The sequence below is a fragment of the Ovis aries genome, chromosome 23, assembly GCF_016772045.2.
Source record: "Ovis aries strain OAR_USU_Benz2616 breed Rambouillet chromosome 23, ARS-UI_Ramb_v3.0, whole genome shotgun sequence".
Lineage (NCBI taxonomy): Eukaryota > Metazoa > Chordata > Mammalia > Artiodactyla > Bovidae > Ovis > Ovis aries.
Genome location: NC_056076.1, coordinates 59,140,750 through 59,167,007, shown reverse-complemented (window position 1 = coordinate 59,167,007; position 26,258 = coordinate 59,140,750). Strand labels below are relative to the sequence as shown.

The 26,258-nt window shown below is 44.3% G+C and overlaps 1 long non-coding RNA gene across 2 annotated transcripts in view; it reads right to left on the bottom strand.

Annotated features, from left to right (window-relative positions):
• LOC121817744 (uncharacterized) overlaps positions 1 to 25,868 on the bottom strand; it is a 121,995-nt gene extending 96,127 nt beyond the window's left edge. For both annotated transcript variants that reach the window (XR_009598270.1, XR_009598271.1), the window contains exon 1: positions 25,570 to 25,868. This is a non-coding gene — a long non-coding RNA (uncharacterized LOC121817744). The remainder of the gene's footprint in view (positions 1 to 25,569) is intronic.
• Between the last annotated feature and the right edge of the window lie 390 nt (positions 25,869 to 26,258).

Genomic DNA, 26,258 nt, shown 5'->3' with positions numbered 1-26,258 from the left:
TACCCTGTAGCTGAAGGAGATGTGTGTCCGGGTGTCAGCTTTGCAGCGAAGGGCCCCAGGTCCCAGACCTATCTCACGTTGGCTGTGTTCTGCCCTCCTCTGATCTAAATCAATATCTGAATTTGGCTACTTCCCTTTCCTCTACGTTATGTTTAAAAACAGTCTTGGATTTTTCAGCCTCCAGTTCAAGAAGGGCTCCAAAGAGATATTTCTAACCCAGCCTAACCACAGCACCCTGCAACAACAATCATCAAATTCAGAACACAAAGCCCAGCAAAGCATGCCTTTTCAATCCTTGGCCCTCAATCCCTTCATTCTTGTTTCATTTCTCTCCTTCTCTTTATATTCATGTTGCAAATGCTAATGAAACATATGGACGCACAGTCCCTCCATCGTCCTTCTGAAGCTGAATCCCTGCATGGACAGCCCAAGAATCATGTTTGAAGAGGCACCCAGGCAGCTGTGATCCTGCTGAAGTTTGGGAACCCTTGCCCCCTGCCACTGTCTCTCCCAGCACCATCCCAGCTTGAATAATACCACTTCCATGGAACCAGGGGCTTGGGGAGCTCCTCCCTGGAGATGGGAACAGATTTCCCAGCACCCCCTTCCTGATATTCTACTGTGGCTCTAATATTAATGTTTATGATGGTGTAGATGGTTCCTGGCTGAGTTTAGAACATATTAATAGTACCCCTGACCAGTGGTCCAGAAGAGAAAGTCCTCCAACTTTGCAGACAAGCTCTGCCTGAGGCACCTCTACCCCATGGGCACACTACTGAACCTCTCTGGATCTCTCTGGGTGTCGATTCGCTCAACTTTAAAATAAGGATATATTTTATTTTCTTGGTCTCCAAAATCATGGTGGACAGTGACTGCAGCCATGAAATTAAAAGACTCCTCCCCCTTGGAAGGAAAGCTATGACAAACCTAGACGGCGTATTAAAAAGCAAAGACGTTACTTTGCCAACAAAGTCCATATAGTCAATGCTATGGTTTTTCCAAGCTCACATCAAGCCTAGTGTATTTCCTCAGAATTATTGGAACTACCTAAAAGATTAAAGAAAGTTGGCAGAAACTACCTCCCTTTCTCTAAAAAAAAAAGAAGTGTATATGGTGAGTAAGCCAATTGAGGTTTGAGTCCAGGGTCTGCTATTTACTCGCTGTATGACTTTTGTCTAGTTACTTGACACCTGGAAATTGGGACGCTTGAGTTCTAGTCCTGGCTCTGACACCATAGCTGCATATAATCCCATAAAATTACTGTCAGGCTGCACCAGGCAAGAAAACATCCTACAGATGGTGTCTAGGCTTCTGTCTAAATCACTGTATGACCTGAGGTCTAAAATTGAAAATTTTGTATATAGTCATGAAAGTATTGATTTAGTGAGTGTGAGATGCAGGGAGAGCAGAGAAAGTCAGATAGCTGGGTACTTCTAGTTGAAATCAAGGACAGTTAGAGCAGCAACAAGCTAGTCTCATAAAATGGAAGACTTCCACTCCCTCTTTAGAGAGTTTCACAGAGGGGCCCCAAGCTCGAAAACGTGGTCTCAGATGCAGCCCTTTAGACCTTGAGAGAAGTGCTGCCTCTCTCCTGGCCAAGAGAAGATGACCGGCATCGCCGGGAAAGGCAGCTCGCCAAGAGGAGCTTCTCCTTCTCTTCCCAGCCAGAGACTTAGGTTTACCTACTGTGTGGATCACAATAAACTGTGGAAAATTCTGAAAGAGAGGGGAATACCAGACCACCGGACCTGCCTCTTGAGAAACCTGTATGCAGGTCAAGAAGCAACAGTTAGAACCGGACATGGAACAACAGACTGTTTCCAAATAGGAAAAGGAGTACGTCAAGGCTGTGTATTGTCACCCTGCTTATTTAACTTCTATGCAGAGTACATCATGAGAAACGCTGGACTGGGAGAAACACAAGCTGGAATCAAGATTGCCAGGAGAAATATTAATAACCTCAGATATGCAGATGACACCACCCTTATGGCAGAAAGTGAAGAGGAGCTAAAAGCCTCTTGATGAAAGTGAAAGAAGAGAGCGAAAAGTTGGCTTAAAGCTCAACATTCAGAAAACAAAGATTATGGCATCCAGTCCCATCACTTCATGGGAAATAGATGGGGAAAGAGTGGAAACAGTGTCAGACTTTATTTTGGGGGGCTCCAAAATCACTGCAGCCAGGAAATGGTGATTGCAGCCAGGAAATTAAAAGACGCTTACTCCTTGGAAGAAAAGTTATGACCAACTTAGATAGCATATTCAAAAGCAGAGACATTACTTTGCCAACAAAGGTCCGTCTAGTCAAGGCTATGGTTTTCCCTGTGGTCATGTATGGATGTGAGAGTTGGACTGTCAAGAAGGCTGAGCACCGAAGAATTGATGCTTCTGAACTGTGGTTTTGGAGAAGACTCTTTAGAGTCCCTTGGACTGCAAGGAGATCCAACCAGTCCATTCTGAAGGAGATCAGCCCTGGGATTTCTTTGGAAGGACTGATGCTAAAGCTGAAGCTCCAGTACTTTGGCCACCTCATGAGAAGAGTTGACTCACTGGAAAAGACTCTGATGCTGGGAGGGATTGAGGGCAGGAGGAGAAGGGGATGACAGAGGATGAGATGGCTGGATGGCATCACTGACTCGATGGACGTGAGTCTGAGTGAACTCCAGGAGTTGGTGATGGACAGGGAGGCCTGGCGTGCTGCATTTCATGGGGTCGCAAAGAGTCGGACACGACTGAGCAACTGAACCGAACTGAACTGCAGACCCGGGGATGGGGAGGGTGTGCCCCCTGGGAAGAGTACTGGAGCAGGTTGCCATTTCCTCCTGCAGGGGATCTTCCCGATCCAGGGACTGAACCCACGTCTCCTGCATCTACAGGTGGATTTTTTTTTACCACTGAGCCACCTGGGAGGCCCCTTAGCATCGTGGGAAGCATCAGATAAATGCAACCCTCTGTGTTTAACCTAAATAATATGCACATATTATGAGAATCCTCACAAGGACAAAGGCCAAGTGCCTGAAATGAATGTATAGCTAAATCTGTGAACAGAGACACTTCCATCTCTGTGAATAGAGACACTTCCACCCGCCGCCCCCCCTCCCTCCCCCCCCGCCCCCATCTCTCAAGAGCCAATTATTAAATACTCAGAAACTTTACAAGCCAGTGGTTAAACCTCAGATAACATGAAAATTGCTGTGTCTGGAATATTTACAGCACAGAAATTGGCAAAGGATACAACTTACGGCTTTTTTTTTTTTTTTTTTGACAGCTAGCTTACTAGCGTGTCGCTGAATATGAGCCATTTAACCACATATGGGGGGTGTGCAGGGCACAGCGTCAGAGGCTGTAAGGAGGTATTTCTCAACCAAACACATGGCCACCTTCCCAGGTGGCAGCGGAAATACGAGGATACATTTTTGTTTGTCAAAATAACAGATGGGCACTACAGGCATTTAATGAGCAGACGCTTGTTGTGATAAATATCCCACAACGTGTACGATCGTTTCTCCAAATGAAGAAACATCATGTCTAAAATGGCAAGTGCAACCCCATTGAGAAGCAGTGCGCGCAGAACAAATATATTCTAACACCCATTTGCGGTCCCTTCTTTCAACCTGTACAGAAGATCACATTTGTATAAATTTATTGTCCGTAGAAGCAGCACGGGACTCACTGGTGGCCACTTCTGAGGCAGAGGGGGAGGATTCGATCCCTGGTCAGGCAGCTAAGACCCCTCAGGCCTCTCGGCCAAAAAACCAAAGCAAACAGAAGCAGTATTGTAACAAATTCAAGACTTTAAAAATGGTCCACATGAAAAATCTTAGGAAAAAAAAGAAAGCGCAAACAGAAGCAGATGGGGCTCCACCCCAGATAGAAACCTGCTGGTAATTCATTCCTCAACTTCCTGAATCCAGTCTCCGAGGGATGTTTGTCTTTCTCCTTGATTGCTCTCTTTGTCTTATTGCTATCTCCACTCTAAATTATTAATGAAAATTTTCTTTTAGCCTAGTTCTATTGAGATACTGAATAAGGGAGGGGCTTTTATAACGGAAAAGAACATATGTATATATGTATGTATAACTGAGTCACTTTGCTGTACAGCAGAGATTAAAACAACATTGTAAATTAACAGAGAATAAGGAAGCAGCATGCTGGGCTGCAAGTGACAGAAAACCCAACTAGTAACAGTCTAAGCACGTGATGATTTTGTTTCTCATACTGATATCAGGAGGCAGACACTTGTTAGCTTCTTTTCAGCAGTTCAAAGATAGTGACTTCTTCCTGATGGTTTCAAGCTGCTTAGAAGGCTCTGCCAAGCAATGCCATTTCCCCAGGAGAAGGTGAGGAACCAGATCAGAAAAGGGAGTCATCTGTCTCCAAAAGCAAAGGCTTTCCTCGAGGTCCCTAGACTCCGGCTTACCCCGCAAGGACCAGTCTTGATCGCTGGTCCTGTATACATACCCTAATTGCCAGGGAGCATAAAGTGGATCTTAGCTTCCTATACTCCATCATAGAGGAAAGTGGACCGAAATGACAGGTGAGAGAGCCACCCCCAGTGTGTGTCACCAGCAGAAACTTTCCCGCAGCCCTTCAGGGAATATCGCAATTAAATATTGGCACATTAAAGGTGTAGAAATAGGCCTACTCAGAACGGGTTCTTGTGTGTGTGTGTGTGTGTGTGTGTGTGTGTGTGTGTGTTGGTTGCTCAGTCGTGTCCGGCTCTTTGTGACCCCATCCAATAAGAATGGATTCTTCTCACAAAACAAATACAACACAGCCACGGGGGAGCGGGCACATTCGAGGGCCCTCATCCAGAACTGCTTTCTTCCACCTGGATTCACTCTGAAGATCCCCATCGATGTTCACTCTTTGGAGTCCATAAACAATGCATGCCAGATCATCACACTGTACACATTAAGTAGCTTACAGTGTGTTGTCCATTACAAATCGATTTTTAAAAGCCATGCAAGCATAAACAAAAGAAGGGATAAAAAGCAGAAAATATCACCAGCTGCCCCAGGGGCTTCCCTGTGGATTCTGCGGTCTCTCTCCCCAGGCTTCTCTTTCTACTGTGCAGAGGTGAGTCAAGCCATGCCAGCCATAGACCACTGTTTAAAGTCCCCTAGATTCACAGTAAACATCCTGGGAAATGACTTCATTTCTCTAGAACCTTCAGGGAGAGAACACTTGGGTCAAGGGGGTTTGGAATGTGAGAGGCTCAAGGTTCACAGTCTTGATCATCAAATCAGCATTCAGCAGGAGGACCAAGTAAATCAGAGTTGATCGGGCCCTGCTCAGGGAATCTGACCCAGTAGGCCTACGGTACTTGGGTGCTGAGTGGATAAGTCGTGTCCAGCTCTTTGCGACCCCAGGAACTATAGCCTGCCAGGCTCCTCTGTCCATGGGATTCTCCAGGCAGGAATACCCGGAATGGGTTGCCATTTCCTCCTCCAGGAGATCTTCCCGACCCACGGATCGAACTCACGTCTCCTGCCTCAGAAGGCAGGTTCTTTACCACTGAGCCACCAAGGCAGCAGGTCTGCGGCGAGGCCCCAGAACCTACACGTTTAGCAAAAGGCTCCAGGTGATCCTGGTCGGGGCCTGTGCCTCGAAAAACAGCGCTTTCAAGGAAAGGGTACAGAAGGTCAACTTAAAGGTGGTAGGGTGCTGAGAGGGATAAACCTAGTACTTCCCCCGTGAAGGAAGAGGCAGGTTATCAGGAAAGGGGGCTGGGAATGGAGAGAGGAAGTCGTGAGGAGAGCATATAAGATGTAGGGAGAGGGTGGGATGATTTGGGAGAATGGCATTCTAACATGTATACTATCATGTAAGAATTGAATTGCCAGTCTATGTCTGACGCAGGATACAGCATGCTTGGGGCTGGTGCATGGGGATGACCCACAGAGATGTTATAGGGAGGGAGGTGGGAGGGGGGTTCATGTTTGGGAACGCATGTAAGAATTAAAGGTTTTAAAATTTAAAAAATAAAAAACTAAAAAAAAGATGTAAACCCACCATGACAGGGAGTCGTCAGCATTCACTCTGGGCTAATGCTTTAACCAAAGTAGTTATGATACCAGTTTTCACTGAGCTGTGTCTCTGTGCTAGGGACTGTACTAAGAATTTTGTGTGCATTTATCCCTCCTAAAACACTACATATTAGGAATTTTATAAACCCCATTTAACAGCAAGTTCATGGGTCTAATAAGTGGGGAATCTAGGATTTAAATTCACAAATTGCAGAGTTAATGGTATCAGCAACCCTGAATGTGTGTGTGTTAGTCGCTCAGTCGTGTCCGACTCCTTGCAACCCCATGGATTGTAGCCCGCCAGACTGCTCTGTCCATGGGATTCTCCAGGCAAGAATACTGGAGGGGGTTGCCATGCCCTTCCCCAGGGGACCTTCCTGACCCAGGGATCGAACCGGGGTCTCCTGCATTGCAGGCAGATTCTTCACCTTCTGAGACACCAGGGAACCCAGCAACCCTGCTATTCTGAGTTAAAAGCCTCTGTTAAGCTATTTTGAAATGAATCTCATCCTAAAGAACCCACTTGACTTCTTTCTGTGGTCAGTGTTGAGGATTTCCCACACTTCTTTCTGTGGTCAGTGTTGAGGATTTCCCACAAGGCATCCTTCAGGTTTCATCAATCTCTGCTGATGACAGTAGCAAAGCAAGAGAGAGGTGTGACAGGACTTCCTGGTGCTCCTGGTTTGGACTCCGCACTTCCGACACAGGGTGCAGGAATTAAGATCCCACATACCTCAGCCAAAGAAAGAGGAGAGAGAGAGAGATGTCAGGTGTAGCAGGATGGGGTAAGCTGGTTTCTCTGGAAGGGCCTCACAGCTTGGAGAGTTTGCTGTAATGGAGCTGACCCTCAGGCTTCCAGGCCAGTCGCTAAACTCTCACGACTCCAGTAGACTAAATGCCACTTCATTCATCCGTAACAAAGAGGAAATGCCTCCTCTCAGTGGGACCCAGAATACTTACATTATCCCCGCAGCAAGTTCTTCTGACAAAACCAAAGTATCTGGGACTCAGACTAATATTCAGAGTGCCATTTGGTGAGTCAGACTATTCATAGGAAGTAAAGTAAGATGCTGATATTCAGCTAGTAGACCATGGCATGGTTAGGCAGGTATTTTCAGCCAGCATGCATTCTGATATCTGTATCTACGCCATACTGATTATAGCATGCATTCTGATATCCGTATCTATGCCATACTGATTATTAAATAACTTTTGTAGTTAGATTACCTAGATGATAAAACACACAAAACCATAAGTCACAGGCACTCTGTAGGAATGTTAATTGAGAAGCAAGCAGCAAATAAGAAGATGATGACTAATATTATAAAGTGGAGCATCTCGTCAAAGGAAGATATTATAAATATTTAGTTATTTTGAAAGTAGGAAATACCTAAGAAGGTTTCAAATAACATAGCTTTTTATGTTGACATATTTGGTTAAAAAATAAGTTTACTTTGCTGGAAAGTTCAGCTATATATCAAAGTGAATTTCCATATGATTTAGATAAGAATATGTACTAAGAAACAAATAGCTAACTATAAACCCCGTGGAGGTGGCTCACCTATGGAATACTAAGTACACAGGGTAACAACATGACTACTTAGCTAAAGAGAAGTAAAGAACAGCTACTTGTAATGCAAATATTCCAATAGCTCTTATAAGAGTCAAATGTCAGTCAAATGGCCACATATGAAGGCAGAATAATATTACTTTTGTTATTTTAACTTCCCCCAATGTAAATATTAATATATCCTTAATGTACAAAGCAAAGAGTGATGCTCAGAATATAAAGTCACACATTTTTAAAGATGCTCAAAACAGCACTTTCCAAAAATATTCATACAAAACCCCCAAGCACTGTTCAATTATGTAAAAAACTGGAAAGTGTTGATACAATCGCATTGTGCACACTGATGTGCTAAACTGTTAATCCGGGTTAGTTACTAGAACAGTTCTGTTCAATCACCCAAGCATGACATTTACGTTACTCCCCACTTGGAGCTGCTGCTACAAAAAGAAACCACCACCTCGGCAGCAAGTTACTGTCTTGTCACTCCATCTGCGCAAGGCCCAGAAGCATAGCCCGCAGCGAGCAGCAGATTTAGAGCTCGTGGGAACAGTGTGAAAAGATGAAAACTTTTTTTAAACACCTAAAAAAATCAGCCTCACAGAGAATTATGCTCAATGTTTTATAATAACTTATAAGGAAAAATACACTGAAAATATATATATATATGTATATGTGTGTGTGTGTGTGTGTGTGTAACTGAATCAATCTCTTTGTTGTACACTTGAAACTAACACAGTTAATCAACAATACCTCAATTTAAAAAAAAATCATTCTCATCCATACACAGGTCACAAGCGATGTTGTACTGTTATCACTCAAAAGTATTTCAGAGCTCTAGAGTGTGTACATTTTTCCTTGAACGCTTAAGTACCTCTGAAGAGTACTTTTTATTTATAGACTTTCCGCAAGTATTAAAACCTTTTAAAAAATGCCCTCAAAAAGAACCATCCCTTAAGTGCGTGGGATTCTAAAGCATAAAGCTTTGGGCTACATGACTGTTGAACAAAAAAATGTGCAGACATTTCGCTCCTCCTCAAAGAAACAAGAGGCTGCCAGATTTATGAACGGAGAAGGCAATGGCACCCCACTCCAGTACTCTTGCCTGGAAAATCCCATGGACGGAGGCGCGTGGTGGGCTGCAGTCCATGGGGTTGCTAGAGTCGGACACGACTGAGCGACTTCACTTTGACTTTTCACTTCCATGCATTGGAGAAGGAAATGGGAACCCACTCCAGTATTCTTGCCTGGAGAGTCCCAGGGATTGAGGGGTGGGCCCGGTGGGCTGCCGTCTACAGGGTCGCACAGAGTCGGACACGACTGAAGCGACTTAGCAGCAGCAGCAGCAGCAGCAGATTTAGGAAATCCCGGCACAGTTTCCGAAGGGGCCGGTTGGTAACGTGGGATCTGGCGCCATCTACTGGGCAGTCATAGTAACTTGTCCCTACTTGTTTCTTCGGCTAAATAGTGTGCGATTTATTATTTAATCTATCTGTGAAACAGGTACTCCTGTGAAAGTGACTGGAAAGGAATTTGCTAATGTAAAAAACTATGTTTAGAGTGGGGCTTTGTTCCTTTTGAATGGCCATGTATGTTTTCTAAGAAAATAGGTTGATTTTAACATTTACAAAGCACAAGAAATACAGAAATTTGAAAGACGCGGGCGCAATGAGAAACCGAGCAGCGCCAGGACGGAGAGCAAGCTCTTGGGACTTCTCCTGGCCCAGTGGCTGGGACGCCACACTCCACTGTCGGGGGCCGGGGCTCAGTCCCTGGTGAGGAAGCTAAGATCCCAAAAGCTCCACAGGGCAGGGGAAAAAAAAAAAAAAAAACCCTTAAGGTCACTCAGCCAAAGAAGGTCGGCATTGGAGATGGTCACAAATCTGGTGCTGGCAACCAAGTCATTTGACCCATCAAAACTAAAGACCTACTTTTTCTCTTACAGTTTGGAATTAAAGCTGGTTATCTAGCGTAACATCAATCAAGATCGCCTATGAATTAGCATTATGAGAAATTTATTCTAATAGATTTACTCCCTGGTGGTAATGAGAAGAAACTCTGAAGGCATTCTTTGAAATGTCAGAGAAAAATAAATACGTGGTTTAGCTAGACTAGAAGTTCCGGGATAAATCGTGTTTCGCGTGCGAAGTTCTGGGGCTTTGCCTGGGCTATAGAAACTACAGCCCCATAGGAGATGAGGTACTGGGAGACGCAGTGAGTGGGTGACTCGCTCCATTGCCAAGAAATAACTTTTCCTGTTTTTTTACCGGACATCAAGAACATACTGTAGATTTCTTTATAGATACTTTTTCCCCCATAGATCTGAAGGAAACTGTAATTCCAGACCTGCATATGCTCCTTGGTTTCACAAAGGTCTCCAAGGGGACCAACATCAGACCATATTCTGTTCCCACTCTGCGGGTATCTTCTAGCACAATGTCTGATACGCTGGCACGATGCGGTACTCACACAGTAAAGTGTCAGTCGCTCAGTTGTGTCTGACTCTCTGCAACGCCGTGGACTCTAGCCCTCCAGGCTCCTCTGTCCATGGGATTCTCCAGGCAAGAAGACTGGAGTGGGTTACCTTTCCCTTCTTGACCCAGGGATCGAGCCCAGGGTCTCCTGTTTTGCAGGCAGATTCTTTACCATCTGAGCCACCACGGAACCCTACTCATACCATAGGCACTCAATAAATGTTTTAATTAGGTAATTAAAATGTAAACCTAGGGCAAAGGCAGGGGGTGGGGAATAGGAAGACAAGAAAAGAACAATGAAGTGCCGGGGTCCAGCCCTGGTGGATCCAGGGAATTCAAAGGAGGGATGGAGTCGGCATCCTAGGGAAAAACTTATTTAACTACAGATATAGAGACAGATTAGAAACGGATAGTGTAGTAGGAAATATTGGTGGAGAAAAAGATGCTGAATAACTTGGTTTACGTGGAAAACTAATAAAACCTCGAGACAAGAGGTTTGCACCATCTACGTTAGGCTGCCAGCATCCACTTGAATAGCGGAGGGTGCCCCACCTTGGGTTCCCTCTCACGTGGATCTTAGAAGCCAGGGCAAGTAAGTAGACTTGGCGAGCCTCGACGCTCCAGATGGGAATTCAGCCAGAAAAGGAGAGAAAAGAACGACATGGGGGAGGCCAGCATTGGTGCAAGACTCAAGACTTTATTTTCAAAAGAAGCTTATATACCCTAAGTTGTACATAAAGAAATAGTGGAATATGCAGAGTTATGCAGGGGCAGCAGTCCTGACCCTCATTGAGACCAGGCTTGCTTTTTGCATACCTTCCGGTATACAAAAGGTCTCAGGTGGTTTACATTATCTTCTGGCCAAGAGGCCTGTTAACATTTTTATGGCTCTCTTCCTAGATAAATGTCTATCAACCAGAAAACTCTTTTTCCCTAGAGGTGTTTCTTTACTCTGCATCACCCTCAAAGTACTAAATAAAGTTACATTCCTGTAGAACAAAGGTGCAGTGGGTTATAACAAAGAAAGTACTTAACTCAAAGATCTAATGTTGCTAATGCCAGGGCTACTATCTGTTTTTTCTATATACTGACTATATCTACAAATAAAAGATATGAAAATTTGGCAGCAAGTATTGGCTCAACAAATGAAACCTTTAATCAGTCCTATTCTAATGATTTTGACTCCTCGGAAGCCCCTACATTCCTAGGATGTTTTAAGCTTCCTGTGCCTCTCACGGTCGGGAAGCCACAAGCAATCACATGCACAGCTGTGAGTCTGGCAGGCAGGCTAGAAAGCCATCAGAGGGGGGTTTTGGATTGAAACACTCTTATTATGCCCAGGAGATTTATTATCTAAAAGCTCTAAATTAAATTTTTCCAGAAAAAGGTGGTGGGGGGACAGCCCCCTGTTAATGTCAGAAGAGTCGGTGGAAAGCATAACACAGTAAAGCAGGCAGACTCTGGTTTTTTGGGGTGGATGCTCAGGAAATTCCAGGGGGAACCGCTGAAGCCTGATCACGCCCTGTGTTTAATCAGGCTTCCTTCCCCACGACCTTTGCCACGGGCTGGGTTCCTCACTCTGGCCCCCGGCAATGAAGGAAGAGAAGCAAGGAAACTCAAGAGGTCTCTTTACCGGCCCTCACAGCAGGGCCAGAAATCGCTCCTGCACTAATATCTGAGCAATATCTGTTTAAAGTGTGACCATGTTTTGTTTTTTTTTTAACTCCACCTGATACTTGATAGAAAAACAATTTGCTTGGTAAGAAGATTCATTACAAACGGCTGAAAGTTCAAACACTACCATACCTGGCATGTCAATCAAAGTTTAATCAGAGAAACGGAGCCAGCAGGAGTGATCTATGTAAGAAAGGATTTATCGTAGCAATTGGACCTCATGGAATTGTGGGAACTGGTTAAACAGTCCGTGGAGAGCGTTTACTTCTAGTGCCAGGGCCTGGAGTGAGTGGGGCTGGCCCTCAGAAAGTAAAGACGGATGTAAGTGGAAAAGAGCAAGGAGAGACTGGGGCCTGCAGACAGAGGCGGGACGTGTGCGCGTGCGTGCGACCACGCACGCTCAGTCTCTTCCGTCGTGTCCGGCTCTTTGCAACCCTTTGGACTGTAGCCCACCAGGCTCCTCTGTCCACGGGGTTCTCCAGGCAAGAACACTGGGGTGGGTTGCCATGCCCTCCTCCAGGCAATCTCCCTGACACAGGGCTCGAACCTGCCTCCAGAGATCGAACCTGTGGCTCCTCATGGCGGGCGTATGCTAAGCCGCCGGGAAGCCCTGATGCAATGTGTATAAAGAAGCCAAAGCCCGCATCTCTCCCGGTCCCCACCTTCGGTGATGAGAGTGACCTGCAAGTGGCAAAGAAAAGGAAGGCAAACAAGGTGACTGGCATACGGCATGACTCCATTTTATTACACTCCAAAGAAGACAAGTCTAATCTATAGAGCAATGGCACCCCGCTCCAGTCCTCTTGCCTGGAAAACCCCATGGACGGGGGAGCCTGGTGGGCCGCAGTCCATGGGGTCGCGAACAGTGGGACACGACTGAGTGACTTCGCTTTCACTTTTCACTTTCATGCATTGGAGCAGGAAATGGCAACCCACTCCAGTGTACTTGCCTGGAGAATCCCAGGGACGGAGGAGCCTGGTGGGCTGCCGTCTATGGGGTCGCACAGAGTCAGACAGGACTGAAGCGACTTAGCAGCAGCAGCAACAATGTATAGGGACAGAAAGCAGATGAGTTACTGTTCAGGACTAGGCCCAAGGGGAGTGGGGGCTGGGTTAGAACACGGGAACAATTGTACGTGATGAAAGTGGTCTTGATCTTGGTGGTAGTCCACAGGGGCATATAAAGTCTTCAAAAATAATTGAAGTATGTGTTTTTAATGGGCACAGTTTATCGGACATAAACTATACCAGAATATGGAGCTGCCTTATTTTTAAATGAGACTGGAGTGAGTCCTGTTCTCCCACTATTAGCTGTGGCATTCTTTTAATCTTTCTTTCAGATGGATTGTTGATTGGAGGATAACTGTTCACAGTGTTGGTTTCTACTGCACAGCAGCGTGAATCAGCTGAGAGTGCACACAACCCCGCCCTCCTGAGCCCCTCTCCCACCCCTGCCCATCCACACCTCTAGTCATCACAGAGCAGCCCCCTGAGCTCCCTACCTTATACCAGCTGTGGAATTTTTCTTCACTTAATCTCTTCTCTGTGCTACGTTTAAGGAATTGGGTTTTCTGACTACTGAGGAATTGTTTGCTGAAAACTGAAAACCTGGATAGGTCAAAGAGTCCTAGAAAATGTAAAAACTTCACCAAGAACAAGGGAGATCATTCAGCACCGTGGATGACGGAAGTAATTATGTCCAAAAGGGCGCTAGACTGACCCTCACCACTGGGACGCTCATAATGCCCAAGAAGAAAGACCGCAGGTTTTGACATTTCAGTACTAACATTAGCTCACCATTAACCAAGAGTGCACTTCTTTGTATTCTATCAGGGCAACCTCAGCCAGCACACTTGAGGTCACGGCTACCTCTCGAATCTTTCTATTTTTTATTATACTGTGCCAAAATTTCCACCAGAAGAAGCTGACAGGGAGAAAAAGAGAAGAGAAGAAAAGGTCAGCGCCCACAGAAAATTAGACTTTCTTCCCGCTTTCAGTAGTCAGAGTGACTTTTATCACAGACAAAAAGGAAAGTTGCTGCATTTGGATTTCACACTTATAAATATGCAAGGAACATCGGCTCTAAAAAGCTCTTTCACTGTTCTGGATCGTAAAGGGCATGTAGCTTTCACTTCTTCTTTACTCAAACATTTGCATTAAGACTTCCCAGAATAAAGGACAAAATGAGTCATCCTAACAAAAGCAGAGTGGAAACCCAGAAAACGATTTTTATAAAATGTGAGTCTTCTATGTCCAAATGCAAAGAGTTTATCTCCAAGTGTGTTATGGCGTGTGCTATGTCAAACTGTACAAGTATGACTTCATTCTGGAAAAACAATAAAAGAGCCTTTTCCACTCTCCTTTTAGAAGAAATGTATTTAAAATCATTTCTGCAGAAAATGATACGGTAAAATGTCTGCCTGCAATACAGGAGACCCGAGTTCGATCCCTGGGTTAGAAATACCTCTGGAGAAGGAAATGGCACCCCACTCCAATACTCTTTCCTGGAAATCCCATGGACAGAGGAGCCTGGTAGGCTATCGTCCATGGAGTCACAAAGAGTCGGACAAGACTGAGACTTCACTTTCACTTTGAACGTAGGATTAGGAATTTCTTTATTCGATGCGTTGACAGTCATGACCAAGTACAAGCGTGCTTGCAGCTGTTTAAAATAAAAGGAAGAGCATCCAGATAGTTGTGACTTTGTAAGTTAAAAGATTAAAAACTGTTTTGAAGGTTGGAATTAGTCCTCATAAAGATGAGGAGGCACTTTCGTAAGTTTCATCGTCACCAGCAGAGAATCAAAATGCCTTCTGCTCATGAAGGTGGGAGGAAGAGACTATGCCTTCAAAACCTTCAAAATATTAAAACATCTTTACTGATGCTGGCTTTTAAAACAGAAGCAGGGTTATCCTCTTATTATTCATTATTCTTTCAGGAACAATAAAACCAAGCAAAATCTGAGTGCATGACAGTTTTAACTTGCATGTTACATAATGGAAATGGGAATCTTTATGAACTTTGATAAATTCATTAAATCAACATTTGCCAAGCCTATGTATGAGATACTGTTCTAAGCCCAAGACAAGAATTTGCCTCTTTCTGGGACTTCCCTGTGGTCCAGTGGTTCAAACTCCACTTTGCAATGCAGGGGACACAGGTTCCATCCCTGGTCAAGACCTAAGGTCCCACGTCCCGTGGAGCAGCTACGCCGGAGCCTGAGCCCGCCGGAGCCTGAGCCCGCCGGAGCTTGCGCCCCCGAGCCTGTCGCCGCAGCAAGAGTCCGAGCCGCATCGAAAGGTCGCGCAGGCCGCGGCTAACACTTGCTACAAGGCTGAGCACATTGATTGAGGGAGTTTTCAAAAAGGATTTGCTTTTTTCCTTTGGGAAAAAAACACCGTTAATCTCAAAAAATAATTGGAAAGAAAAAACACTATTGTCTTAAGGGCACAGGCTTTCAGCTCCTTTCACTTGCCCAGTGAACTGAGATGAAGACCAGCTTTCCCTCTAGCACTTGGACATCGTGCTTTGGCCTCTCTGTTCAAGTGTCAGGTCCTGAGTTTCTGCGTCCAACCTTGTCCTTCAGGTTTCTCTCCACCTAAGAATCCCTTCCAGCCTCGACTCCTCTCTGTCACACGCCTTGCCAGCCCCGGAACCCCACATGGCTTGTTTGGGACACGCAGTATGAGACGTGCCCGGAGAGGGTCTCTCCACACTTTGTAGCTCCATTCAGCGTAGAGCTCCTGGGTAGAGAAGAAATGAGTGAAGGGACGCCTTCTTCCAGAAGTTATCCTCCAGAGACGTACTGGAGGGCTGTGAGTGTGCTCAGCTGTGTCTGACTCTGTGTGACCCCATGGACTGTAGCCCGCCAGGCTCCTCTGCCCATGAGATTCTCCAGGCAAGAATCCTGGAGTGGGTTGGCATTTCCTCCCCCAGGGATCTTCCCATCCCGGGGATCAGAACCTACATCTCCTTGTCTCTAAAAATCTACGCAGCTTAAAATATTTCCCAGGAATAAACCACAAATCAGAGACTGATTTCTGATGACAGTCCCAGTTAATAATTGCAAACACACATTTGGAAGGTTAATCCCACTAGCCACTCACATTAGGTCAATGTCAGTTGCACTTAAGTGTAGCTCTGTTGGAAAAGAGAAGCCAAGGTCACGTGGTCTGTCTGGGCAGGCCTGTGTGAGCTTTCACACCGCTGCCGAGACTGGCCTGCACGAGACCCTCAGTAAACAACCAAGATCATAGCATCCAGTCCCATCACTTCATGGCAAACAGATGGGGTAAGTGTGCAAACAGTGCCATATTTCACTTTCTTGGGCTCCAAAATTACTGCAGACGGTGCCTGCAGCCACAAAATTAAAAGACGCTTGCTCCTTGGAAGAATAGCTATGACCAACCTAGACAGCATATTAGAAAACAGAGACATTACTTTACCGAGAAAGGTCCATATAGTCAAAGTTATGGTTTTTCCTGTAGTCATGTACGGATGTGAGAGTTGGACCATAAAGAAGGCTGAGTGCCGAAGAACTGATGCTTTCGAACCGTGGTGTTGGAGAAGACTCTTGAGAGCCTGTTGGCCATCACGGAGATCAAACCAGTCCATCCTAAATTAAATCAACCCTGATTATTCATTGGAAGGACTGATGCTAAAGCTGAAGCTCCAATACTTTGGCCACCTGATGCAAAGAGCTGACTCATTGGAAAAGACCGTGATGCTAGAAAAGATTGAAGGGAGGAGGAGAAGGGGGCAACAGGGGATGAGATGGTTGGATGGCATCACTCACTCGATGGACATGAGTTTGAGTAAATTCAGGGAGATAGTGAAGGATAGGAAACCCTGGCGTGCCGCAGTCCATGGGGTCGCAAAGAGTCAGGCACAACTTAGCAACTGAACAACAACAGCAACAATGTGGTCATCAGAACTCCTATAGAATCCTATAATCCACCAAATAAATTTCACTCAGTGAAACAAAATAAAGCCCAAAACTCTCAAACCGATCTTTTCTCACACTATAATGGAATTTAAGAATGAATATATTAATCTTGTCTTAATTCCCTGGCTGTTATCAATCGTCTTGGTTCTAGGGTGCTTTAAAACTAAGGCACAAAAGATTACCACTTGTATCCATGTCTAGCTTTCATTGTACAATATGTAAAGCACTTATCTTTGTGAAATATTTTTACCCAGTTTAATGCTATTTTTAAATGGCTCTCCCAGAAAATTACCTTCAGGTTATTATAACTAACTTTCTAGAAATGTAACAATGATCAAGATTTAAATCTGGACATTCTTTGGAAAATTATTCAAAATATTGTGTTTATCATACTATAGTGAAATTATAACTTTTCTTAGATTTTAAGCCCCAAAGAAAATCATAAAAGACCAATGGACTCAAGTACTTAAACTGGCATTTCTGTAATAATGTAGTAAAAATAAGAAAAGGTAGAACTGTATTTTATGCAAATAAAACAAATGGCTAATTAAAAAAAAAGAAACAAAGAAAGGAAAAGAGAAAGAACTAAAAGACAAATGGCCGTATTTGCATGTTCATCTCAAGTTGGAAGCAGGGGCAGAAACTAATAAAGCTGCCAAATAGATGAACCATGGTTAGGAAGACCCACTGTAATGAACATGGTGATTCTCTCTAGATTAATCTAGGAGCTCAATAAATTTCATTATAAATTTTATTAAAGCTTTGTATGGAACTTGGCAAGCCAGCATTAAACTTTATTTGGAAGAGCGAAGAGCCAAGAAATCAAACATTTTCACTAGAAAGATAGGGGATGTCCTTGCTCTAAGAAATTCCATTATAAAGCCTAATGATTAAGACTTTGAGATTTGGACACAGTAAAGACAAAAAGGTAGTTAAAACATTTTATAAAGTAAATATATAGAAACACAAAATATCACTGAACTAACATTGCAAATCACTGGGAAAGAATGAACTATTCAAACACTTTTAGATCAGTTGTTTATCTGTATTTTTTTGTTTTAAATTACAAAAATTTTAAATTAAAAAAAATTTTTTAATTCAGATCAATTGTTTATCTGTAATTTTTTTTAAGTGTAAATCCCTTAGTTCATAACATACATAAAAGTCTATTCTAGGGGAACTAAAAACCTAAACGTGAAAAGCAAAATATTTTAAATTCCAGAAGAAAATGTAGGAGAATAACCTTTTCAAATTGTGTTCAGGAAGGAAATCTTGCATTAAGATACAAAAAGCGTAAACAGTAAAGTGTTGGGGGGGGGGGGCGGTGGTGAAGCTCAATCAGTTTACATCAATCCCTGAAAACTCTGTATGAAAAAAGACACCACTGAAAAGTGAAAATAAGTAAAACTACCAAAGTGTATGCTTTTTAAAGAGTTATTTGTATAGTATGTAAGTTTTATCTCAATAAAACTGATGTTAAGAAAGTGAAAAGTTCTCTATATAAAACAGAAGAACAATAAGGACCTTCTGTATGGCACAGGGAACTATATTCAATATCTTGTAATAAAACCTATAATGAAAAAGAATCTGATAAAAAATAAATACATATAGTACAACTTAATCAATTTGCTGTACACCTGAAATTAACAATCATAAGTTCCCGGGGTCCAGCCCCGGTGGATCCAGGGTGATTCGAAGGTGGGGACGGAGTCGGCGTCTTTGGAAAAATACATATTTAATCACAGATATAGAGAGATTAGAAATGGATAGTGTAGTAGGAAGATCAGTGGAGAAAAGGAGGCTGAATAACTTGGATTACGAGAAATAGCATCCATGCTCCAGATGGGAATTCAGCCAGAAAAACGGGAGCAAGAAAGAAGCGACATGGGGGAATTAGTCTTTCTGGAAACTGAACCGATTTCTTTATTTTTGGGTTTGCTTATATACCTTTTGTTACACATAGGGATGAATACAGAGTCACGTGGGGGTCAGCAGTCCTGACCTTTGTCAAAATCAGGTGCTTCACATAAATGTATAAAAAAAAAAGGTCTTAGGGATATTACATCATCTTCTGGCCATGAGTGAGACCTGCTTACATTTTATGATCCTTTCTTTCTGATAACCAAAAAAACTTATTTCTTCCAAGGGTGTTTTTTCTTAAACCAGGCACCACCCTCCAAATAAAGTTACATTCCTATAGGGTGAGGGTGTAGTGAGTTACAATCAAGAAAGGAATTTATTCAACCCAAGGTTAACATGATTAGTCTTAAAGGTTAATACTTATTTCTCCTATATGCTTAAAGGTTAATACTTATTTCTTCCTATATGCTAGTTATATTCATTATAAGGGTAGGGAACATGGAGATTTAGCAGCAAACATCAACCCAACAAATGAAAATCCTTTCACCAATGCTCCCCTTAAGATCTATTTAGTCTTAAGATATGATAAAGTTACATTCTTACACAGCAAGGACACAGTGATATATAAGTACAGTGATCTATTACAAAAGAGAAAATCCATTAACTCAAAAAGTCTAGTATTGCTAACATCAAAAACTACCATAGTTCCTTTGCTATATTCCAAATACATTGATTAATATATTCCCAGGTGCCTAAGGATATAGAGGCCTGGCGGCGATCATTGACTCAACAAGAAGAAAAAGTCCTATGCTAATTAAGACTCTCAAAATACTCCAAAACTCTCTGTGCTGTTTATGGTTGAGAGGTAGTAAACAATCATGTGCCTAGTGGCGGCAGTAAGGATAATCCTGTCACACAAGCTAGTCTGTCAGCAGAGAGGTTTGACCTGAGACATCCTTGTCCCAACCCAGCGCAGGGAATTAGCAACAATTATTGACACAACAAATGAAGAACCCTTCACCAAATAATTCCTAACCAACACACTATACTAATAATTTTAACTCCCAAAATAATTTGCCTTTAGTAAGTCTAAAACATCTCGTGCCTCTCAGGTTGGGAGGCTGTAAGCAATCACATGTGGCCGGACAAACCTATACAGGTGGGCTAGATCACCTTCAGAGGAGTCCGTAAGCTGAAACACTCTTGTCACGCCCAAGAATTTTTATTGCCTTGGAGCTGCACGTTTACTCCTTCTCAGAGAGAAACGGTTATGGGGGAGAGCCCCCGTAAAGTCAGAGGTGTAGGTGAGAGCATAAAACAGACTCTGGTTTTGGGGTTGATGCTCGGGAACAGGGGGTTTCCTGAGGCTTGATCACGCCTTTGCGTATGCCAAGCCTCGTTCCTCATGACCTTTGCCATGGGCGGAATTCCTCACGCTGGCCCCCGGCAATAAGTCAATTACACTTCAATATAACGTTGTTTTTTTAAAAAAAAAAAAAGAAAAAGAAAAAAGACAGTGAACATATGGAAAACAGCAATCTCTGGCTTCGCATTCATAACATCGACCAAAATTTAAAGACTGACAGCGCCAAGAGTGTGCAAAGGCGTAGCGTACGCAGGTAAATGAGCTGCTGGTGACACCAGAGATGTTCACAAGCTCTTTGAAGAGCAGACACCGGACCACCTAGGACCTAAAGGACATATATATGTGTTTACAGCAGCAGCTTCTTAGTATCAAATTTTTTTTTCCAAAATCATCTAAGTAATCACCAAGAGGGAAACATTTAAATTTGGAATATTCATAAATGAAATGTGATACGGCAGCCGGGATGAATGAACAGGGCTATATGAATCATTACGGTAATAATGACAGCTAGTTACTGCAGCGGGGGAGGAGGGGGGCGGGTGAGTGAATCTGAAGGGGGCTCACAGGGACACAGAGAGAGCTTTGACTCAACCTGTGAAATGTTTTGTTTTCTGTTTCCAAGATCTGAGGCAAATGTAACAAAAGTGTTATTTGTAAGATCTGGGTAGTAGCACATGTGTGTGTATCTTATTTTCTTATTTTATATATTCAGAATAATTTCATAGGAAATAAAATGCCTTTGGTGTTTAATAAACATACCTGGTTCTGAAACTAGAGTAAATAATACGTTTGGTATGAAAGCAACGGTTCTAACCACACACTGTTATCAAAAATGTTTAAATCAAAGGGACCGTATACCTTCAGTTATGCCAGACGAGTAAGTTCTGCAGTACAATGTTATGCCTGTGGTTAACAGTACTGTGTTGTGGATTTTTTAACTTGTCAAGAGGATCGATCTCGTGTTGTGTTTTACAACAAAATTAAATAGATGATAGATAGGAATCGCTTCAGTTCAGTCGCTCAGTCATGTCCGGCTCTTTGCGGCCCCATGAGTCGCAGCACGCCAGGCCTCCCTGCCCATCACCAACTCCCGGAGTTCACTCAGACTCAAGTCCATCGAGTCAATGATGCCATCCAGCCATTTCATCCTGGGTCGTCCCCTTCTCCTCCTGCCCTCAATCCCTCCCAGCATCAGAGTCTTTTCCAATGAGTCAACTCTTCGCATGAGGTGGCCAAAGTATTGGAGTTTCAGCTTTAGTATCAGTCCTTCCAAAGAACACCCAGGACTGATCTCCATTAGAATGGACTGGTTGGATCTTCTTGCAGTCCAAGGGACTCTCAAGAGTCTTCTCCAACACCACAGCTCAAAAGCATCAATTCATCAGTGCTCAGCCTTCTTTACAGTCCAACTGTCACATCCATACATGATCACAGGAAAAACCATAGCCTTGATTAGACGGACCTTAGTCGGCAAAGTAATGTCTCTGCTTTTGAATATACTATCTAGGTTGGTCATAACTTTCCTTCCAAGGAGTAAGGGTCTTTTAATTTCATGGCTGCAGTCACCATCTGAAGTGATTTTGGAGCCCAAAAAAATAAGGTCTGACACTGTTTCTACTGTTTCCCACCTATTTCCCATGAAGTGATGGGACCAGATGCCATGATCTTCGTTTTCTGAATGTTGAGCTTTAAGCCAACTTTTTCACTCTCCTCTTTCACTTTCATCAAGAGGCTTTTTAGCTCCTCTTCACTTTCTGTCATAAGGGTGGTATCATCTGCATATCTGAGGTGATTGATATTTCTCCTGGCAATCTTGATTCCAGCTTGTACTTCTTCCAGCCTAACATTTCTCATGATGTACTCTGCATAGAAGTTAAATAAGCAGGGTGACAATATACAGCCTCGACGTACTCCTTTTCCTATTTGGAACCAGTCTGTTGTTCCATGTCCAGTTCTAACTGTTGCTTCCTGACCTGCATACAGGTTTCTCAAGAGGCAGGTCAGGTGCTCTGGTATGCCCATCTCTTTCAGAATTTTCCACAGTTTATTGTGATCCACACAGTCAAAGGCTTTGGCATAGTCAATAAAGCAGAAATAGATGTTTTTCTGGAACTCTCTTGCTTTTTCCATGATCCGGCGGATGGTGGCAATTTGATCTGTGGTTCCTCTGCCCTTTCTAAAACCAGCTTGAACATCTGGAAGTTCACAGTTCACGTATTGCTGAAGCCTGGCATGAAGAATTTTGAGCATTACTTTACTAGCATATGAGATGAGTGCAATTGTGCGGTAGTTTGAGCATTCTTTGGCATTGCCTTTCTTTGGGATTGGAATGAAAACTGACCTTTCCAGTCCTGTGGCCACTGCTGAGTTTTCCAAATGTGCTGGCATATTGAGTGCAGCACTTTCACAGCATCATCTTCCAGGATTTGAAATAGCTCAGCTGGAATTCCATCACCTCCACTAGCTTTGTTGGTAGTGATGCTTTCTAAGGCCCACTTGACTTCACATTCCAGGATGTCTGGCTCTAGGTGAGTGATCACACCATCGTGATTATCTTGGCCATGAAAATCTTTTTTATACAGTTCTTCTGTGTATTAATACACCTCTTCTTACTATCTTCTGCTTCTGTTAGATCCATACCATTTCTGTCCTTTATTGAGCCCATCTTTGCATGAACTGTTCCCTTGGTATCTCTAATTTTCTTGAAGAGCTCTCTAGTCTTGCCCATTCTGTTCTTTTCCTCGATTTCTTTGCACTGATCGCTGAGGAAGGCTTTCTTATCTCTCCTTCTATTCTTTGGAACTCTGCACTCAGAAGCTTACAGAATACCCTAAAAATAAGTCCTATAAAATGTTCTCTGCATTCTTACTAAAACACACATGTAAGGGAGACAAGCAGAATTTGTGTAACTTTTTCTTTGGAAAATAGAGGTTGTTGTTAATTTTTATTGGAGGGTGGTTGCTTGGCAATGTCGTGCTAGTTTCTGCTGCACAGCCAAACGCGGCAGCTGTGTGTGTGTGTGTGTGTGTGTGTGCTGTGCACAGTCGCTCAGTCCTGTCCGACTCTTTGCAACTCCATGGACTGTAGCCCGCCAGGCTCCTCTGTCCATGGGATTCTCCAGGCAAGAATACTGGAGTGGGTAGCCTTTCCCTCCTCCAGGGGATCCTCCCAACCCAGGGTTCGAACCCAGGTCTCCCACACTGTGGGCAGATTCTTTATGGTCTCAACCAGCAGGGAAGCCCATGTTTATATCTCTCCCCTCTTCTCTGGATTTCCTTCCATTTGGGTCACCACAGAGCAGAGTTCCCTGTGCTGAACAGCAGGTTCCCATTAGCTACCGATTTTAAACATAGTATCAATAGAGTAAGAGATCCCTATTGTTTAATCCAATCTATTCCTCCCCATTTTTACACGGACCTCATTATGTACTGATCTATTGCTAATAGATCGTTTCTCTTATTCTTTAGATCAGACCATGCTACTCCGAAATCTCGCCTAATATATCATAATAAGGTAATAGCCCAATTATACGCCAAGGTGTTTTTTTTTTTTTTTTTCCACTAGCCTCTTTGCCTCCTTTCTCATTCCATTTTCGGGTGACACCAGCTGCCGCATCTTACGCCTGTGAAGAGACAGGACCAAATAAGAGAGGAAGGGCGTTGGGATTAAAGAGAGGTGGGACAAGGCAGGGAGCAGGAAACGCCTGGCTCCCTTCCATCCTTCATGGAAAACTGAGGAAGAGGAGGGCATACACAGTGCAGACCCGCAAGCTGGAACTCCGGCCAAATTTTACACTGAAAACATTCAAAAGATCAAACATAAAATGTTTCCTTAGATGCAAAAGTCCCCATGCCAGGTATACAGCATAAGGACTGAAAGAACTAGCAAGCAGCCCTGCGTTAATTTCTTTTTTTTTAATTGTATCATTGACCAGATACTCATTGGAAGCAAACAGTGGATTACTGCTGAGGAAAGAAAAAATGCCACTGCGGTCTTAGACAGAATCTGGGGAGGAAGACAGTGCGTCCCAGCTAGGTCCAGGGTGTATTATGTCCACTGCGTCTCACTCTGGACACAGTGTTTTAAGAGTCGCTTGAACACATTTAAAGAGCAGTACAAAGGGCGGGGAGACCCATAACTATTTTATGAGCAGAAGTGGAAGAAACATAAAAGAGAGCTGAGCTCCTGTGCATAAAACCAAGGAGTGAAATCAAGGAGAAAACTAAACCCTGCTGGACGCAATTACAAGGCACTGCTGGAGATGTGGTGGGCCCAGAGTAATAGGATTTCTTACACTGGTGTTACAGAGAGCCACCGATCCATCTCTCTAAGGTGCAAAATAAATGCTCAAGGTGCACTCATCATTAAATGGATCAAGTGCCTCAGAATAAAGAAAAACAAATAACTTACTTTAAAGGGCTACATGTACAAAGGGGGTCGCATGACAGGATTTGGGGGGCTGATGGGTTGCTCTGGGTCTTGGCAGTGGAAGTGGTTTTGTGACTCTACACGCGTCAAAATTCGCAAGTCTGTCCACCCAAAACAGACAGATTTTACTGTTGTAAACTGCAAAATAAATGAGTCAAGGCATTTTAGGATACAACGAAGCTAATTTTATCCATAGAAAGAAAGTCGCTGGGTCATGTCCGACTCTTTGCGACCCCATGGACTGTAACCCACCAGGCTCCTCTGTTCATGGGGATTCTCCAGGCAAGAATGCTGGAGTGGGTTGCCATGCCCTCCTCGAGGGGATCTTCCCACCCCAGGGATTGAACCCAGGTCTCCCACATTGCAGGCAGATTCTTTACTGTCTGGGCCACCAGGGAAGCCCAAGAAGCCTGGAGTGGGCAGCTTCTCTCTTCTCCAGGGGATCTTCCGACCTAGGGATGGAACTGGGGTATCACCTGTTGCAGGGGGATTCTTCTTTATATTATGGGACACACTGATTCCAGAGTAGAAAAAAGACACTGAGGAAAGTCCCTGGCATTTCACCTTGTTGATGCTCTCTGAGTGGGGGATAGGCATCCTGGGAGCGTTAACAGAGACCTGTTTCAGTCTTGCCAGGGCAGGGGACAGGGGACGGGGGTTGCTGGGGAAGAGAGGCCGGATTCCCCGCTTAAAGCAGAGGGAAGAGCCAGGGCAGGCTGAGATGCAGGCGGCACACCGGGTGGGGAGTCCGAGCCGTCGGCGCTGGGCTGGAGCCCGGAGCTCCAGGGTTTCCCGCGACCCCCGGAAGCCGGAAGGGGGCCCGCAAGGACCCTCCCTGGGGTCTTCAGAGGACGTGCAGCCTGCTGCCAAGCTTGATCTCCGCCCTCTGGCCCCCAGACTGCGAGGCGGAAAATTCCTGTTATTTTAAGCTACTTAGTTTGTGGAGATTTGTGAGGAAGCCCTGGAAAACCCACACACCCACTGAACGCGTGTCACGTTGGTTCCTTGCGGTCCCCTAAGCGCGCCGCCCGTGTCCCCGCCCCAGGGCCCTGGCTCTCGCTGCTCCCTGCCCAGCGCGCTCTCCCTTCCGTCTCCAGGGGCGCGTCGCCCCCGCGCCATTCAGCTCCCGGTTCCAGGGTCACCTCCTGCACCGTAAAGCACTCAAGCGCAAAGAGCCGCCGAGCGCCTTTCGGTTCCGTTCGGTTCCGCGCATTCGCCTAACCGCTTACCTGCGCAGCTTGCAGCGACCTGGTGCGTTGCATGGGCGTGCCGCCTCTTTGTCCGCTTGCCCGCAGCCGTAACACACACTCACAGACGGCGACTCGGTCTCACCCGCTGCTGCACCCTGAGTGCCCAAGCAGCGCTTCGTACTTAGTAAGAGGGACCAGTTGGTCCCGGTTTATCTGACTGTCCTGGTTTTCAACCTTCTTTAAACCAAAAGAATCTAATGTCCCCGGGCAGGCTTGGGAAGGCAGGGATGGCTTATCCCACTACTGGTGGACACTGTCGATCCAGTTACCGGTGACCCCAGCAGCTGCACGAGCAAGCCTTTTAAATAAAGGTCTTCTTAAGGAAATCCAACATAATGCAGTTGAGCATTTTGGTCACAAGGTGGCGCTGCACTACTAGATTTATTAACACACCAACTGTGATTAAGTCAACCACGCGAGGTAACGTAATATTCAAAACTGTTGAGGTATTCAGCTATCTTCATATAGAATTATTAGAGTCTTCTTTAAGACTGAAGTATAGAATTATATCCCTTTGAGGAACTTTTAATTCCGGTAGGTATGAAAGCATTTGATGAGCTCCTATTGCTTAATGTTCCCTGAATTCAAGTTCTCTAATGTTTTCAGGCTTTGGATTTAAGCTTCCTGCTTCTGGTTTTCAGTTTTATTTTTACAGTAGCCTCTAGACT